The sequence below is a fragment of the Sphaerodactylus townsendi genome, linkage group LG10 (genome assembly GCF_021028975.2).
Source record: "Sphaerodactylus townsendi isolate TG3544 linkage group LG10, MPM_Stown_v2.3, whole genome shotgun sequence".
In the NCBI taxonomy this organism is placed as follows: domain Eukaryota; kingdom Metazoa; phylum Chordata; class Lepidosauria; order Squamata; family Sphaerodactylidae; genus Sphaerodactylus; species Sphaerodactylus townsendi.
This window is the reverse complement of record NC_059434.1, coordinates 9,021,106-9,038,972: the sequence shown is the minus strand read 5'-3', so window position 1 is coordinate 9,038,972 and position 17,867 is coordinate 9,021,106.

Below are 17,867 nucleotides of genomic sequence, written 5' to 3'. Positions count from 1 at the left end.
GGGGTGGGGGGGGGGGGGGGTGGGGGGGGGGGGGGGTGGGGGGGGGGGGGGGTGGGGGGGGGGGGGGGTGGGGGGGGGGGGGGGTGGGGGGGGGGGGGGGTGGGGGGGGGGGGGGGTGGGGGGGGGGGGGGGTGGGGGGGGGGGGGGGTGGGGGGGGGGGGGGGTGGGGGGGGGGGGGGGTGGGGGGGGGGGGGGGTGGGGGGGGGGGGGGGTGGGGGGGGGGGGGGGTGGGGGGGGGGGGGGGTGGGGGGGGGGGGGGGTGGGGGGGGGGGGGGGTGGGGGGGGGGGGGGGTGGGGGGGGGGGGGGGTGGGGGGGGGGGGGGGTGGGGGGGGGGGGGGGTGGGGGGGGGGGGGGGTGGGGGGGGGGGGGGGTGGGGGGGGGGGGGGGTGGGGGGGGGGGGGGGTGGGGGGGGGGGGGGGTGGGGGGGGGGGGGGGTGGGGGGGGGGGGGGGTGGGGGGGGGGGGGGGTGGGGGGGGGGGGGGGTGGGGGGGGGGGGGGGTGGGGGGGGGGGGGGGTGGGGGGGGGGGGGGGTGGGGGGGGGGGGGGGTGGGGGGGGGGGGGGGTGGGGGGGGGGGGGGGTGGGGGGGGGGGGGGGTGGGGGGGGGGGGGGGTGGGGGGGGGGGGGGGTGGGGGGGGGGGGGGGTGGGGGGGGGGGGGGGTGGGGGGGGGGGGGGGTGGGGGGGGGGGGGGGTGGGGGGGGGGGGGGGTGGGGGGGGGGGGGGGTGGGGGGGGGGGGGGGTGGGGGGGGGGGGGGGTGGGGGGGGGGGGGGGTGGGGGGGGGGGGGGGTGGGGGGGGGGGGGGGTGGGGGGGGGGGGGGGTGGGGGGGGGGGGGGGTGGGGGGGGGGGGGGGTGGGGGGGGGGGGGGGTGGGGGGGGGGGGGGGTGGGGGGGGGGGGGGGTGGGGGGGGGGGGGGGTGGGGGGGGGGGGGGGTGGGGGGGGGGGGGGGTGGGGGGGGGGGGGGGTGGGGGGGGGGGGGGGTGGGGGGGGGGGGGGGTGGGGGGGGGGGGGGGTGGGGGGGGGGGGGGGTGGGGGGGGGGGGGGGTGGGGGGGGGGGGGGGTGGGGGGGGGGGGGGGTGGGGGGGGGGGGGGGTGGGGGGGGGGGGGGGTGGGGGGGGGGGGGGGTGGGGGGGGGGGGGGGTGGGGGGGGGGGGGGGTGGGGGGGGGGGGGGGTGGGGGGGGGGGGGGGTGGGGGGGGGGGGGGGTGGGGGGGGGGGGGGGTGGGGGGGGGGGGGGGTGGGGGGGGGGGGGGGTGGGGGGGGGGGGGGGTGGGGGGGGGGGGGGGTGGGGGGGGGGGGGGGTGGGGGGGGGGGGGGGTGGGGGGGGGGGGGGGTGGGGGGGGGGGGGGGTGGGGGGGGGGGGGGGTGGGGGGGGGGGGGGGTGGGGGGGGGGGGGGGTGGGGGGGGGGGGGGGTGGGGGGGGGGGGGGGTGGGGGGGGGGGGGGGTGGGGGGGGGGGGGGGTGGGGGGGGGGGGGGGTGGGGGGGGGGGGGGGTGGGGGGGGGGGGGGGTGGGGGGGGGGGGGGGTGGGGGGGGGGGGGGGTGGGGGGGGGGGGGGGTGGGGGGGGGGGGGGGTGGGGGGGGGGGGGGGTGGGGGGGGGGGGGGGTGGGGGGGGGGGGGGGTGGGGGGGGGGGGGGGTGGGGGGGGGGGGGGGTGGGGGGGGGGGGGGGTGGGGGGGGGGGGGGGTGGGGGGGGGGGGGGGTGGGGGGGGGGGGGGGTGGGGGGGGGGGGGGGTGGGGGGGGGGGGGGGTGGGGGGGGGGGGGGGTGGGGGGGGGGGGGGGTGGGGGGGGGGGGGGGTGGGGGGGGGGGGGGGTGGGGGGGGGGGGGGGTGGGGGGGGGGGGGGGTGGGGGGGGGGGGGGGTGGGGGGGGGGGGGGGTGGGGGGGGGGGGGGGTGGGGGGGGGGGGGGGTGGGGGGGGGGGGGGGTGGGGGGGGGGGGGGGTGGGGGGGGGGGGGGGTGGGGGGGGGGGGGGGTGGGGGGGGGGGGGGGTGGGGGGGGGGGGGGGTGGGGGGGGGGGGGGGTGGGGGGGGGGGGGGGTGGGGGGGGGGGGGGGTGGGGGGGGGGGGGGGTGGGGGGGGGGGGGGGTGGGGGGGGGGGGGGGTGGGGGGGGGGGGGGGTGGGGGGGGGGGGGGGTGGGGGGGGGGGGGGGTGGGGGGGGGGGGGGGTGGGGGGGGGGGGGGGTGGGGGGGGGGGGGGGTGGGGGGGGGGGGGGGTGGGGGGGGGGGGGGGTGGGGGGGGGGGGGGGTGGGGGGGGGGGGGGGTGGGGGGGGGGGGGGGTGGGGGGGGGGGGGGGTGGGGGGGGGGGGGGGTGGGGGGGGGGGGGGGTGGGGGGGGGGGGGGGTGGGGGGGGGGGGGGGTGGGGGGGGGGGGGGGTGGGGGGGGGGGGGGGTGGGGGGGGGGGGGGGTGGGGGGGGGGGGGGGTGGGGGGGGGGGGGGGTGGGGGGGGGGGGGGGTGGGGGGGGGGGGGGGTGGGGGGGGGGGGGGGTGGGGGGGGGGGGGGGTGGGGGGGGGGGGGGGTGGGGGGGGGGGGGGGTGGGGGGGGGGGGGGGTGGGGGGGGGGGGGGGTGGGGGGGGGGGGGGGTGGGGGGGGGGGGGGGTGGGGGGGGGGGGGGGTGGGGGGGGGGGGGGGTGGGGGGGGGGGGGGGTGGGGGGGGGGGGGGGTGGGGGGGGGGGGGGGTGGGGGGGGGGGGGGGTGGGGGGGGGGGGGGGTGGGGGGGGGGGGGGGTGGGGGGGGGGGGGGGTGGGGGGGGGGGGGGGTGGGGGGGGGGGGGGGTGGGGGGGGGGGGGGGTGGGGGGGGGGGGGGGTGGGGGGGGGGGGGGGTGGGGGGGGGGGGGGGTGGGGGGGGGGGGGGGTGGGGGGGGGGGGGGGTGGGGGGGGGGGGGGGTGGGGGGGGGGGGGGGTGGGGGGGGGGCGTGGGGGGGGGGGGGGGGGGTGGGGAGGGGTGGATAGTGTGGGGGTTGGGGGGGGTGGGGGGGGGGGGTTGCGGGGTGGGGGGGGGGGGGGGTGGGGGGGGGGGGGGGGGGGGGGGGGGGGGGGTGGGTGTGTGGGGGGGGGGTGTGGGGGTGGGGGGGGGTGGGGGGGGGGGGGGGGGGGGGGGGGGGGGTGGGGGGGGGTGGGGGTGGGGGGGGGGGGGTGGGGGGGGGGGGGGGTGGGGGGGGGGGGGGATTTAGGGGGGTTGGGGTGGGGGGGGGGGGCTTCAGGCCGGGCGGGCGGCGCAAGGGCGGCGCGGCTGCGTTGCAGCTGCGCCCCCCGTGCGAATGGCGGTTTGGAGACGGCGTTTTTACCGTCTCCAGGCCGCCATTTAATGCCCGTGCGGAAACGGCCTAAGCTTCTGTAACTGACAGTGTCCTGCAAATCGGAATATTCTCTACCAGCCAACCATGGGTCCGTCTTCATGAAACAGTTAAGCATTTTAAAAGCTGGACTGTTGGGAAGTTACTTAGTACAAAGCCAAGGCCAAGTGTTAATTAACGGTTGGAATTCTTGGTGTTTCAATGTCACCCATGGATAGCTTTATTATTAGAGCTACGGGGCATATTACTATGGAGAAATTCAAAATTGAGTGAAATCTTGTGATGGGTTTGATTAAAAAAGTTCTGGATTTGCTCACGTTTCCCCTTGGTTATGTTAGCTTTAACATTACATAAAATTACATAAAATTTTACATATAAACTATGTAGGCCGCAGTTACTGGAGTGTTATGGGGTATTCATACCTTAAAGGGAATGTTGGACTCAATAAGGTAGCTTGATGTGTGTTTGTGGAACGCAGAATGATGCCCATAAGAACATAAGAACTAGCCTGCTGGATCAGACCAGAGTCCATCTAGTCCAGCATTCTGCTACTCGCAGTGGCCCACCAGGTGCCTTTGGGAGCTCATGTGCAGGATGTGAAAGCAAGGGTCTTCTGCGGCTGTTGCTCCCGATCACCTGGTCTGCTGAGGCATTTGCAATCTGAGATCAAGGAGGATCAAGATTGGTAGCCATAAATCGACTTCTCCTCCATAAATCTGTCCAAGCCCCTTTTAAAGCTATCCAAGTTAGTGGCCATCACCACCTCCTGTGGCAGCATATTCCAAACACCAATCACATGTTGTGTGAAGAAGTGTTTCCTTTTATTAGTCCTAAATCTTCCCCCCAACATTTTCAATGAATGCCCCCTGGTTCTAGTATTGTGAGGCCCATATATCTCCTTTCACCCTTTTGTCCTCACAATCAACACTGCAAGGTAGATTAGGTTGGGAGGGAGCGGCAGAGCAAAGTTCACCCAGGGAGCTTCCCATGGAGTGGGGATTTGATACTCCATATGAAACTCTTGTTGTGAGAGAAGGGCTTTGTGCAGTCTCTTCACCCCAGACTTTAGAGGGGGACTTGAGGGAGTCAGACAGATAGGTCAGGAGACTAAACATCCTTTCTACTGCTCTGATGCTGTCCCTTCTGACCTCACCTCTCTACATTTCTCTCATTCCTACAGAGGTGGGATCCAGCAGATTCTCACAGGTTCCCAAGAGTCGGTTACTAATTATTTGTGTGTGCCAAGAGGGGATTACCAATTGGTGATTTTGCCAAGGGATTTTTGCCTTAGTTACGCCCCTCCTCTCAGCAGTAGCACGCAGAACTTGAAGCAGTCTAGCAGGAGGTGCACCAGCGTGCGTGGCAGCCTGCGTCTGCGTGCATTCGTTTCCCGCCCAAGGACCGGCGCAGCGGCTGCGTCCTTGCCACAGCCCCGCCCAGGAATGCCCTGCCCCTGGAATGCCCAGCCATGCCCCCGTTATGCCCCGCCCAGCCCCATTGGCGCTACACCACAGTTTGAATCCCACCACCATGGGAACCTGTTACTAAAATTTTTGGATCCCACCCCTGCATTCCTATATTAGCATCACGAGGCCAGGACATGCCTTCCGCATCTCTATCCATCCACATTAGCTAGACTAGATTAGAATCCTGTCTCTACTTGATCATGTCCAGAATGGCATTTTTTTTTTTTACAATAAAGGATTCGTATTGATTTTGCAAAGAGGCTCCATGTATAACTTTGTTTCTTGGTAACACGCATAAACCAGAGAGTCCCTTGAGCACTGAGCTAAAGCAAATATTCTCACAACTCTTAACTCTAGAACAGGGGTAGGGAACCTTTAACACTCAAAGAGCCATTTGGACCCGTTTTCCATGGGAAAAGAAACACTTGGAGCCGCAAATAATTTTTGACATTTAAAATAAAGATAACACTGTATATATTGGGTTTTTTTTACCTTTTACTCCGCTCATTCTCAGAAGCGCATGGATGCAGGCAGCAGGGTGGGCAAGGATGGGGCCAGCAGCTCGGCCTCGCTGGTTGCTGGGAAAGCGCCCACCCTGCTCAAATGGGGCGGGCGAGAGGGGAAGCCCACCGTGCAGCCCAGCTGGCCGCGGGCAATTGGTGCGCCCGCCCTGCTGCCTGCAGGGTGGGCAAGGATGAAGCCGGCGGCTCAGCCTTGCCGGCCACCAGGAAAGCACCCACCCCGCTCCAACGGGGCAGGCGAGAGGAGAAGCCAGTGGCACGACCCAGCCGGCTGCGGGCAATTGGTGCTCCCACCCTGCTGCCTGCAGGGCGGGCAAGGATGGGGCTGGCGGCTCGGCTCGTGGAGCCGCAGTGCAAGGGCAGAAGAGCTGCATGCGACTCTCGAGCCGCAGGTTCCCTACCCCTGCTCTAGAAGATCGGCCCTCATACACAACAGAAGGCTGCTGTTACCAATCTCATTTACACGGTCTTTCAATTAAAAGAAAAGGCACTGAAATTAATGCTTGGAGGCTTTCTTATTTCTGTTAAAACTAAAAGAAGTTAAAACAAAGTTAAGTGTGACCTCAAGAGGATAACTAGGTAGATCCCCCCCCTTAAATATCTAGGTAGGCTAGGTCTGCCCTGACTTTACTATATACACACTCCCCCCCCCCCACTGTGCCCTTTGCACAGAGGTGGGATAATTATTTGTGTGTGCCGAGAGGGGGTTACTAATTGGTGATTTTGCCATGTGATTTTTGTCTTAGTTACGCCCCTCCTCTCAGCAGTAGCGCGCAGAACTTGAAGCAGTCTAGCAGGAGGTGCACCGGCGTGGGTGGCAGCCTGTGCCTGTGTGCATTCGTTTCCCGCCCAAGGACTGGGGCAGCAGCTGTGTCCTTGCCAAGCCCCACCCAGGAATGCCCCGCCCCCGGAATGCCCGGCCACGCCCCCGTCATGCCCCGCCCAGCCCCATTGGCGCTACGCCACTGTTTGAATCCCACCACCATGGGAACCTGTTACTAAAATTTTTGGATCCCACCACTGCCTCTGCACAAAACATTATGTACATTTCAGTTAGTAAGCACAGAAGGAAAGTGGTCACCATTATGCTGTCCTCATTGTTGCTTGATAGATGACTCACGAGTGATCAGAAATGTCTGAAAAAGCCGCATTCCTAATTATGGGGCAGCAATTCACGGGACAAGACTTCGTCTTCCTGGGCTCAAAAATTGACTGTAATGGAGAAGTAGCCCCTGAGATAAAGTGGAGAATAGCATTAGTACGAAGCGCAATGCTGAGCATGGATAAAATCTGGAAAAGCAGAGACATAGGGATCAAAACCAAGCACAGGCTAGTCCAAGCCATCATCTTCCCCATAGCCATATATAGCGAAAGCTGGACTACAAAGAAAGCCGACAGAAGAAGAATAGACGCGTTCGAGTTGTGGTGTTGGCAAAAGCTACTATGCATACCATGGACAGCTAGGGTGACAAACGCAGAAGTCTTGAGCTGCATAAAACCAGACACATCACTCGAAGGGAAAATAACCAGGCTCAGACTTACATACTTGGGTCATGTGATGCGATCAAATTCGCTAGAAAAATCTATGATGCTCGGACTTGTCAGTGGTGGGAGAAGACCTGGACACCAAAGAACACGATGGCTAGATGCCATAAAAGCCGATTCAGGCATGAACATCAACCAGCTGAAGGAAGCAGTACTTAATCGAGAAATGTGGAAAGAGCTTGCATATCGGGGCGCCAAGGGTCGAGAACGACTGAATGGATAACATCGTCATCAACTCACGAGAGTCCATTCCCTGCACTCACAGATTCTGGGCTGAGGAGCTGAAGATGGTCTGTAGGTGGGGGATCGGGGCCAGTGCACTTGGGCTTGGTTGCTCTGTAAGCACACTGAAATCAAGTGAAGAGGGGATAGTGTCTCTCTGGGAGACCGCTCCCCAGATTTCTTGGGCGATTCCGCACAGGAGTAAAATAGGTTCGACCCAGTTCCCTGAGAAGGGTACTAACCTAGGTCAAAGCCATTGTTGTTCCCCACTGCAACCAGCTTGATCCCAGCTTGGAGGGCGGAATCATCCTGTGCCACTCTGTTCCAATTGGCTACTGTTCTACTGCCATGTTCCGTCTATGCCCACACATGTTATAAAAAAAACTGCCACAGGAATGGAGGGACGAAGGTGGCGGTTTTTGATTGGCCAGCTGTACACATGCTCGAAACACTCTGCTGTGATTGGCTGAATGGGGGACTCCTGGCACCAGAGATTCCGCACTTTACTGGAATTGAGCTGAGTTCGAGCGTGGTTCCCTGAAAAAGTAGCAGTTCCCAACTGGAGTCGGAAATTTGACCGTTACACGGAGCGAAGCTGGTACAAAACCACGTCGATCCCAGTGGCTGTGCGGAGCACTTAGGTCAAACGCAGCTCAAACTTAGGTCGATAACGCAAGTGCGGAATCGACCCTTGTTGCTGCAGAGTCTGGTTCTCAAACGCAGCTTAAATCTCCAGGTATTTCCCAACTTGGTGCTACCAACCCGAGTACTGATTATTATTATTTTTAGAAGGGCTTGGGTTTCAATTCACAAAATGTTACTGTTACTAACGCTATTCCCGATGTGGTTTAGTTTTGGAGGAGTTTGGAGAAAATTACTGCAACGCCCAAACAGAATACCGGGACAGTGAATGGCTAAAGAGTATGCCAGCGTTGATTTATATCCTCTTACCATCTTGTTTTAGAATAACCTAATTAATACAGTCCTAGGGATGGAATGGTTCCTCCTCCTCCTGTCTTGTTTGCACATCTTCGACATAAACAGACATCTGCTTTACCATCATTAAAAATACATCCAGCAGCTGTTAGCTCGGTCACCATATGGCTCAGCCCTGGCCGCTGCATGTGGAGCTGATCTTTTGCCTTCCCTAACCCACACTGCTACTTTCTGACTGCTGCTTCCCAAACGAAAGATAGGAATCCATCCCATGAAACACCAACAGTCTTGCTTAGCTTCCCCCCCCCCCCCAAAAAAAACACCTTGTATACTTGATAGCTAACTTCAACAGGACCCCACTCCAGTGGTGGGATCCAAAAATTTTAGTAACAGGTTCCCATGGTGGTGGGATTCAAACTGTGGCGTAGTGCCAATGGGGCTGGGCGGGGCACGGCGGGGGCGTGGCCGGGCATTCCGGGGCGGGGCATTCCTGGGCAGGGCTGTGGCAAGGACGCAGTCACTGCGCCGGTCCTTGGGCGGGAAACGAATGCACGCAGGCGCAGGCTGCCACGCACGCTGGTGCACCTCCTGCTAGACTGCTTCAAGTTCTGCGCGCTACTGCTGAGAGGAGGGGCGTAATTGAGGCAAAAATCATGTGGCAAAATCACCAATTAGTAACCCCCTCTCAGCACACACAAATAATGAGTAACCTACTCTCGGGAACCTGTGAGAACCTGCTGGATCCCACCTCTGCCCCACTCCTACCCCTACCCCAACCATTTATAGCCTAATTTTCTGAAGCCATGAGCAAATATAATTAAGTTCCTCTTTTTTCAATTGTTCTGAAAAATCCGAAATGGAGAGGAAGAGTAGTAGCTGGGCCTCAGGTTAGGAAGTATGTATGTATGTATGTATGTATGTATGTATGTATGTATGTATGTATGTATGTATGTATGTACGTATTTATTTATTTATTTATTTATTTATTTATTTATAATTCAGTTTCTATCCTGCCCTTCCCCGCAGGGCTCAGGGCAGCGAACAATAAGCGATATAAAACAACTAAAACAACAACAATAGAACACTACTACTGCTAGTGTTTTAAAGTTTAATTTATTTATTGTTTTAATTGAAACTATTTAATGTATTTAAGTGTTTGATTGTTTTGTGAACCGCCCTAAGCCCTTCGGGGGTAGGGTGGTCTATTAAATTGAATAAATAATAATAATAATAATATAACAACTATAACGATAGTAGAATCTTCAGCTAACTAGATTCTTGTAAGGACACTGTTGCAATCAGTGCTTTAAGTGACTTCTGTTAACAATTGTTCTGACACTTAGATGCCTTTCGCATTTGATTCAAGATAATAGTTCTGGCTTTTAAAGATGGAAATAGTTTGGGTCTGTAATACCCAAAGGATTACCTATTCCTAGACCAGTCTGCCTGAACACGATGAGCCAGACCTTCCCGGAGGACACTGCTCCAAATGAGACCGCTGGCAGCACAGAAATGAAATAATTCTTATTTGGACCCTGCCTCTGGGACAATGAATGCCTTCAAACCTTACTGTGATTTGAAGGCATCAATTGGGGCTTTCAAGAGTTACATTTTCTCAGATATTTTCCACAGATATATTCAAAAATGAGGCTGGAAAAAAGGGAAAGGATTTAGAGGTTGCCAGGAGGAGGAAAAGGGGAAATAATGCGGGGAGGGGGATACGGGAAAGGGAGAGGGATCCCTTCAATGCAAATGGGGCGTCACAGTGGTCAGCACCACATAACTGGAACGTGGTTTTCCCAGGTGGAGGCTGCTGAGGAGGGGAACGGAACAGAGGGGCAGGTAAAGGTAGGGCGGCTGTTGGGTGTGAAGAAACGAAGGAAGCAGGAAAAGGGGAGAGGCTTTGGGGCAGTGGTGGGATCCAAAAAATTTAGTAACAGGTTCCCATGGTGGTGGGATTCAAACTGTGGCGTAGCGCCAATGGGGCTGGGCTGGGCACGACGGGGGCGTGGCCAGGCATTCCGGGGGCGAGGGCGGGGCATTGCTGGGCGGGGCTGTGGCAAGGACGCAGCCGCTGCGCCCGATCCTGAGGCGGGGAAAGCAAATGCACACAGGCGCCCATGAGCTGCTACGCCGCGCCCGGTGCACCTCACTGCCCTAGAACTGCTTCAGACAAGTTCTGCGTGCTACTGCTGAGAGGAGGGGTGTAACTAAGGCAAAAATCCCGTGGCAAAATCACCAATTAGTCACCCCCTCTCGGCACACACCAATAATGAGTAACCTACTTTCGGGAACCTGTGAGAACCTGCTGGGTCCCACTTCTGCTTTGGGGGCTCTCAAGGAAGGGGAAGAAGGAATTAGTGGGGGAGAAGGAAATGAGACTCCTCCCGCAAGTCCTTGCAAGTTCCCCACTGCTCTCTGTTTCTCAGGACCCATCCCTGTTTTTTTCTGGAATCTCCCTGTAAAAGGACGCCGGTCATTGTTTTGTATCTGAAGAGTAGTGATTTGCAAAAACCTTTTAAAATAAAGCCACCACCTCTTTTTTCACCTTGGCCGAGATCAGAAATACCTTTGGCCAAACCAGCCCGTGAAACACCCTGGTCACAAACTGTGGGACAAGCACCATGTGAAGCCAAGAATCTTTTATTGATCCTCCTCTTTTCCCCTGTCCATGAATTTTCTTTCCCCTCCATTTCCCGCCCCACAGGGTCTCGTTCTTCCTAAAAGCAGTGCCTGGGAGCGTAAGCACGAAGAAAGTCTCATACTGTATAAAATGAAACACTAATTATTCTTCACATGAAAGGCATCATTAAAATGAACACTCCGGTCATTCATGCTACCATTTTACCGTGGCTTCCCATGGGACGTGCAGGGTCTGGGTCTGCATTACAGTTGCAATTATTCCCTACAAAGTGCACTTTTGCATTTCTCAATCTAAAATCTAAATCTAAAATCTAAAAGTGGATGTTTGTATGGAAAAAACCCGAAACTAATAATGAAGCAGTTGGGATATCAATCTTCCTTGTCCTGCGGGTGTAACCTCTATCTGTGGGTTCCGTGGGGCAGAACTTGGAATGAGTTTGCAACAACAAATTTTAAAAACAAAATGGTTTACTTTCTTAACATAGAACATCAACATTTAACATCACACTTCAAGGTCCTGTTCAGGTTGCATTTTCAAGTCCTTATATTCACAGTCTACTGATACTGCCAAGTCCACTTCTTCACGCAACGTGTGATTGGTGTTTGGAATATGCTGCCACAGGAGGTGGCGATGGCCACTAACCTGGAGAGCTTTAAAAGTGGCTTGGACAGATTTATGGAGGAGAAGTCGATTTATGGCTACCAATCTTGATCCTCTTTGATCTGGTTCTGCAGCCCTGGTTAAGGAACATACAGCTACATGCCCTGGTTAGGGAACAGATTGCTGCAAGCCCTAGTCCTGCAGCCCTGGTTAAGGAACATACAGCTACATGCCCTGGTTAGGGAACAGATTGCTGCAAGCCCTGGTTCTGCAGCCCTGGTTAAGGAACATACAGCTACATGCTCTGGTTAGGGAACAGATTGCTGCAAGCCCTGGTTCTGCAGTCCAGGTTAGGAAATCTGCCTTTTTTCCCTGCAAGAACTCTGCTAATAAAAGGAAAATCAGTGTGGCTCAACTGTGGATTTGCAGATTGTCAGCTGCTTAACATTTCTCCTTTTCAAGGAGCTGTCCTGTGCCCGTAGCTGTAAGGAGGGAAGGCAGACTGCCTCCTTTTGCCAGCCAAATGACCAAAGCCTCCATTAAGTATGGAATGTTAGTTCTCATCCCAATATTACAGAACTCACACCCAAGGGGGCTTTTTTAGTATTCTTTTTCCTGTTGTCTTTCGGGAGACAAGGGAAGTTTGCTAGGCTTTAATGCTAACTTGTAATACACTGCATGTTTGCAAAAGTTTTTAAGTAGGTCTTTTAACCAGAAGGCTTTCACTGGCAGGTTAAATGTTGCCTTTTACTCTTGATCTTTATGTGATTGCATTAATCATGCCGGCTTTGGGATTTGTTTCATATTAGTATTGTTTAGTATTGTTTAGCAAACTACAGTGAGTATTTTTAAAACATAGCAGCATTTGCCAAATGAATAAATACGCAGCAGGAGACATCTATATCTTATACACCTGTAATAATTAAGAAAATTGACCCCCCACCCTCCAGTACTTCAAAAATGCAGTACACAAATTATGTATGTGAATTGCGCAGACTATTAGGGCTTTGGCAGGACATAAAAGGAATTAGTTCTGTTTTAAATGAAGCACTAATTAAGCTAGAATGGCAAAACTCCAGACTGGGCCTAAAAGGAAACAGCCCTTAATAGGTGCACACACAAAAGATGAAGGCTGCAGGATTGCTAAAGAAACCTTGACATTCAGTATGCAAATACAAGTTGAAAGGGCTCCCAGGACAATGAAGCAAAAGCCGTGGCTGGAGTGGGCAGGATTAAAAACCAGGTCAAAGTTGAGGATAGTGTAACCCCCATGCTCAGAATGGGTTGACCCAGTAAGGGGTGGAGACTCAAAGCAGCAGAAGGCTGCAGAGCTAGTTTGGAGGAGACAAGGCTACCAGACTCGGACCTTGGTTGTATAAGCCCTTAACACCTTGTTAAGGTAAACTGCAATGTTGTTGGGAACTACTGGGAAGGGAGTTGTTTATTTTTGCTATGTTGTAAATGTTGGAGTTTATTGTTTCAGGGTTTCTTTTTGTGGTTGTAATGGGTGAGAGTTCTCCTGGAAACCTTCATCATGTTGAATCCTGTTCATCAAGCCCTTGGAGTCTTCAGGAGCCAACCCACTTGCAAAGAAGAAATGGACTTGGCAGTATCAGTAGACTGTAAATATAGGGACTTGAAAATGCAACCTGAACAGGACCTTGAAATGTGATGTTAAATGTTGATGTTATATGTTAAGAAAGTAAAGCATTTTGTTTTTAAAAATTGTTGTTGCAAACTCATTCCATGTTCTGCCCCACAGAACCCACAGATAGAGGTTACAATAGCACAAATGATGAAAACAATAGCTGAACAAATTCTAGGTGGAAAAAAAGACAAAAACATTCACACAGAGCTCAGTTTCAGACCTACCACAGAATGTCTGTTTCGAGGCCCTTCAGTCGCCTCAGAGTTTCATGCGCTCAAAGGCATGTTGCTCCAGCAATGAAGGAACCTTGTCACTTGCCTAAGATGTAACATTTCCAAAAATGTTCAAAGCTATGGGTGAAAAAGGGGTCCCCCTCCCAGAAAACAAGGGAGATATGGGGAAAAAATCAAAACACATGCAATATTTACTGTCCTATCAAACCTCAACTAATTTTGTCACTTTGACAACGTAAAACGCATCATTTACAAATTGCAGATAAAAGTGCAATTTTAAAAGTTGGATGTGCTGGACAGCCCCACGCAAATCCCTGCTGCGATGCTGCTGCGGCTTTCTGGTAGTGTGAAGAACAAAAACTGCAACCCCCTCCCCAAAGCCTCTTCCCAAAGGGTGGTGCAAATCCAAGGGCTGGGGGGGGGGCATTGTACTCCCAGCCCCAAACCCTGTGTGGGAATGCCTTGGCCCATCCCCCCTACCCAAGACTGCCATCTGAATGGGATGCCAGTGCAGCCCTTCCACACTCTGGACTTCTGGGTTTTGTGGTAGTGGGGCTGTAGGGAGAATGGTCCCCAAAGGCGTAGCCTTTGCATTTCACATGACTGTCCCTCTTCCCTATCAGCTAAACTTTGGAGTGGCTTTAGGATCCCATCCCTTAGCTTGGAACTAGGCATTTGGGGTTGGTAATGATATTTTCCTTTTATCAAAAGCTGAGTTTTGCACACGCACGCACGCACGCACGCACAAACACACACACCCTATGTTCGTTTGTGTTTTTTTTGTATTTTTAGTGTTTTTTTCAGTTGTTGGCCTGCAGGGGGCACAGTTTCTAGGCTAGCAGCACCAAACTTTCAGGGTATCTTTAGGAGACTCTTCTAATGATACCACCCAGGTTTGGTAAAGTTTGTGTCAGGGGTTCCAAAGTTATGAACCCTCAAAGGTGTAGCCCCCATCTCCTATTAGCTCCCATTGGAAACAATGGGGGATGAGGCACCCCGTTTGGGAGTCCATAACGTTGGACCCCCTGAACCAAACCTCACCAAACCTGGGTGGTATCATCAGGAGAGTCTCCTAAAGATACTCTGAAATTTGGGCGCAAGTAAGTGCCACTTCAGAATGTTTTAGAACAAGATGTGTGTGCGTGTCATATTTGGTGGACTTGCTGAAAAGTTTTTTCTTGGGAGGAAGTGTTAGCTGTAATTAAGGAGATGACAAGGCAAGGCACTCCAGATAATCCTCAGGGTATCCCACTGGATTACTTTTTAAATGTAAGAGGAGAAAAAAACAAAGAATTGGTGGCTCAGTTGTTAATTAAAGGAAGCACTGAAATGGGTGTTAAGTGGGAAAATGAAGTGAAAAATGATCTGTAAGGAACCAGAAAAGTCCAGGTCAACAGTACTTTAAAAGCTCTTTATTGACTGGCAATCATGATCTTCTACAGACAATGCGGAATCTGATCAGACTCCCCCCAGCAGCCGCTTTTACGGGCGAAAGTTTTCCCGCGGAAATCCCAGCCCAAAACAACCCTACTTTCCCATCCCACTGTTCCCACCAAGACAGAGATTCACACAGAACAGAAGCCAGAGATGGCAAGCACGCAGCAAGGGTTAAGAAAGAGATAAAGACTGGCCTGGGCACAACGCCCAGACGGAGGAATGTAGACCCAAGGTTGCATTCAGGCTGCTAGCAAACCGAGACAACCTTACAGATCCCGGTAAAAATGCAATACCTGATTGACATTGCAATTTACTAATTTGATAGGATTTAAGAGAGAGAAAGAAACTTTGAATACACTGGTTTGGGGGGGGGGGGGGGTTAAATAAATTCAAATTATTTCATGAGACATTCTTCTTCACTGATTTTTTCCCCAAGTGCTTTGCTGACAATATGGACAGGACCAGATGTTGCTCTGGTCTGGTCTGTGTGTTCTTCTTTCAGACGGCACTTCCTTTTGCATTTTTGTCTAAAGTTATTTTTAGTTTTTTATCTGCTTTTTTTCTTTGCTTACTGCTATAAATATTTTCAATTATGTCAAAGGGTGCCAAATGCAAATGGTTTAAGGGAATACATTTTCTATCCAACTAGCGGGCCCAGCCACGCGTTGCTGTGGCAATTGTTCTTCTCATCACAGTCCGCAACCCACACAGATGTCCATGCAGGTCCAATGATCCGCAGCATAGCCTTTTGGGGTGGTCAAATGGAATCCCTCTTTCCCTTCTCAATGCACATTGTTATATGGTGCTGTCTTGTTTTTTTAGTATCAGGTATCCCTTTCCATTCCACAACGGAACCGTCCAGAGTGCGAATCCCGCTGTCCATGAGGCTGGTTGACACGCACAGTCCTGGCTTGGGTAAGGTAGAACTGGGGCAAGCAGGCTATCCCAGTCAGGCAGCAGAGGCAGGGTGGTGAGGCCAGCTCCCTGGGTTCTTAAAGGACCACGTGCAAAAGAAGCGGAGCAGGTGGTGTAGGTTCGCCCCCACCCCGTGGATTTTCTTACAAGAAAAAGGCAAACTCCAGCTCACTTTTAGTAAAAGAGAGCTGTGGCGAGTATGGGTGAGGAAGTGGGTAAGTGGTGGTTGGATGTGAGGGAGGGCAGAGTGAGGTGTGTGAGGATGAGCTGGGTGTGTATTGTGCGGTAGCAGTGGGTGAGGCACAGAGAGTGAAAGTTACCTGCATGTGAGGGGGGAACCCCACCTGACGTCTCATACGGCAAAGTGTGTATGTGTTTCACTTCCACTTGTATTACCTACCAGTATTACCTATTTACTGTTTCCACTGCTCATCTCTGCCCATCTGAGCGAACATCCTAAGCCCTCAGGCCACAGACAGACAGGCTGCACGAACATTCTAAGGGTGACAGTTAAACACAAACAGCTTCATGGCCTGGTGCGCCAGGAAAAAGACGTTTTACCTGGCTCAGGTATAGACTTTCAGTGATTTGAAGGTCCGATTACCTGCCCGCAACAGGGAGGGACGTCCTGTGAAAATTTGGGGGTGATCTGTCCAGCAGCTTCTGAGGGAGACCATCAGGGACAAACACAGTGTTAGATTTTTATATAGAGAGATATTTGCTGGGAGAGGGACATCTGGGAGGAGAAATCATTTCTTTCACTACTGAGTAACCTGAATAAGTCCGTATATAACTCAAATTAAGAGGGAGGGACGCCTGCCCAGGAGTTGAAACATTCAGACAGATTGTGAGCAACACTATTTAACTTTTTTGAAGGTTCTGCTACCAAATACTTCCCCCTCCCATTTCTGCAGCATGGGGAAAAAAAGTTTGGGGCTTTGAAACGGCAACACATGTCAACACGAAGCCTGCAAAATCTCCCTCCTTGACACTGATATACAAAACAACAAACTCTGTCCAAAAAGGGAGCAAATCAATATGTCCCATCCACATCCAAAGATGTGTATCTGCCCAGCTGCGTGCTCTGAGCATTCAAAAAGGAAAAGGAAAGGAAACAGAGCCATTGCTCGCAAAGACCCTGTTTGTTGTACGCTCTGGGCGGCGTACAGCAGGCCTGCAACAACAATACATAATATCATTAAACACAGCAGGCTAAAAACAACATTTTACACATAATAACTAAGTTAATTTAAAACAATTTACAAATCTATAACCATAAAAACACAGCAGCAGCAATATTATATTATATACCAGTCAGCAGCCCAGCAGAAACGAAACTGACATGATGTAAGACAGGAGAACAGGAGGCAGGGTGGGAAAAATGAAGTGGTTTGGCACCTGTCCCGTTCCCATGGAAATGGGTTCAACCCAGGATTTTTTAAAAAAATCACAATTTTGAAAACTCTGGGTTGAGGGGAAAATTGCAGGCCAATCCTGCTTTGAAGAAGGGACCCACGGTAGATTCCGCACAGCGTAATTATACTGGGTTACATTTGGTATTTTTAAAACTGGATCTGTTTTATCCTGGTTTCTCCCTTCGCATGGGTGCCCGTTTCTGTGAAGGAACTGAGTAAATACCGGAAGGAAATACTCCGATTTGTTTTGCACAAGCCTGGGGGTTTTTTTTGTATTTACAGCTCAAGCGTAACCGCACATGCACGAAAACATCCCTATTCTGCATTCTGATTGGGTGATCTTTCTGGGTGGCAGCTTGGGTTATTGTTTCTGCCTCGTCTTTTGATTTGCTGGCACCCACCATTAAACCAGATCTTCGAATCTCAGACAGGAGCATGTTTTGTGAGCCGGGAGAAAACCAAACCCCCTCCTTTTGCAATTCTGTAACATTTGGCCCAGGGTGCGCAACTCCCTAGCTACACGCTCCAAGAAACCAGTACATGTACAGAAAAGAAAACAGGGACTTTGGGGGGACTCCACTCCCGATTAACCCAGGCGAAATGGCCCTCGGTCAATACCACGAGCAGAAAATGTGCTTGGGAGAATGTTTCAGGAAGGGCGGGCTGCCGCATCGTCTGGCGGCTCAGCAAATCAGATGGTGAGGTGGAGAGATCAGGTGGCAGGGTGGGAAAACTAAACCAGTTTTGCTCCCGTGGTATTTACATGGAAGTGGGCTCAATGAGAGATTTTGTAAAAAGATCGCGATTTTAGTGGTTTGGGGGGAAAAAAGGGATAAGGGAAATATCATGGGACTAAATCGCTTTAGGACTGGGAACCATGCAAACTTCTTGGCTCAACCCAGGATATTTGGACTGTGCTTCCGCCCTCTTCCACATAAAGTCAGCTGGGTGACCTTGGGTCTGCCACAGTTTTCTCAGAACTTTCTCAGCCC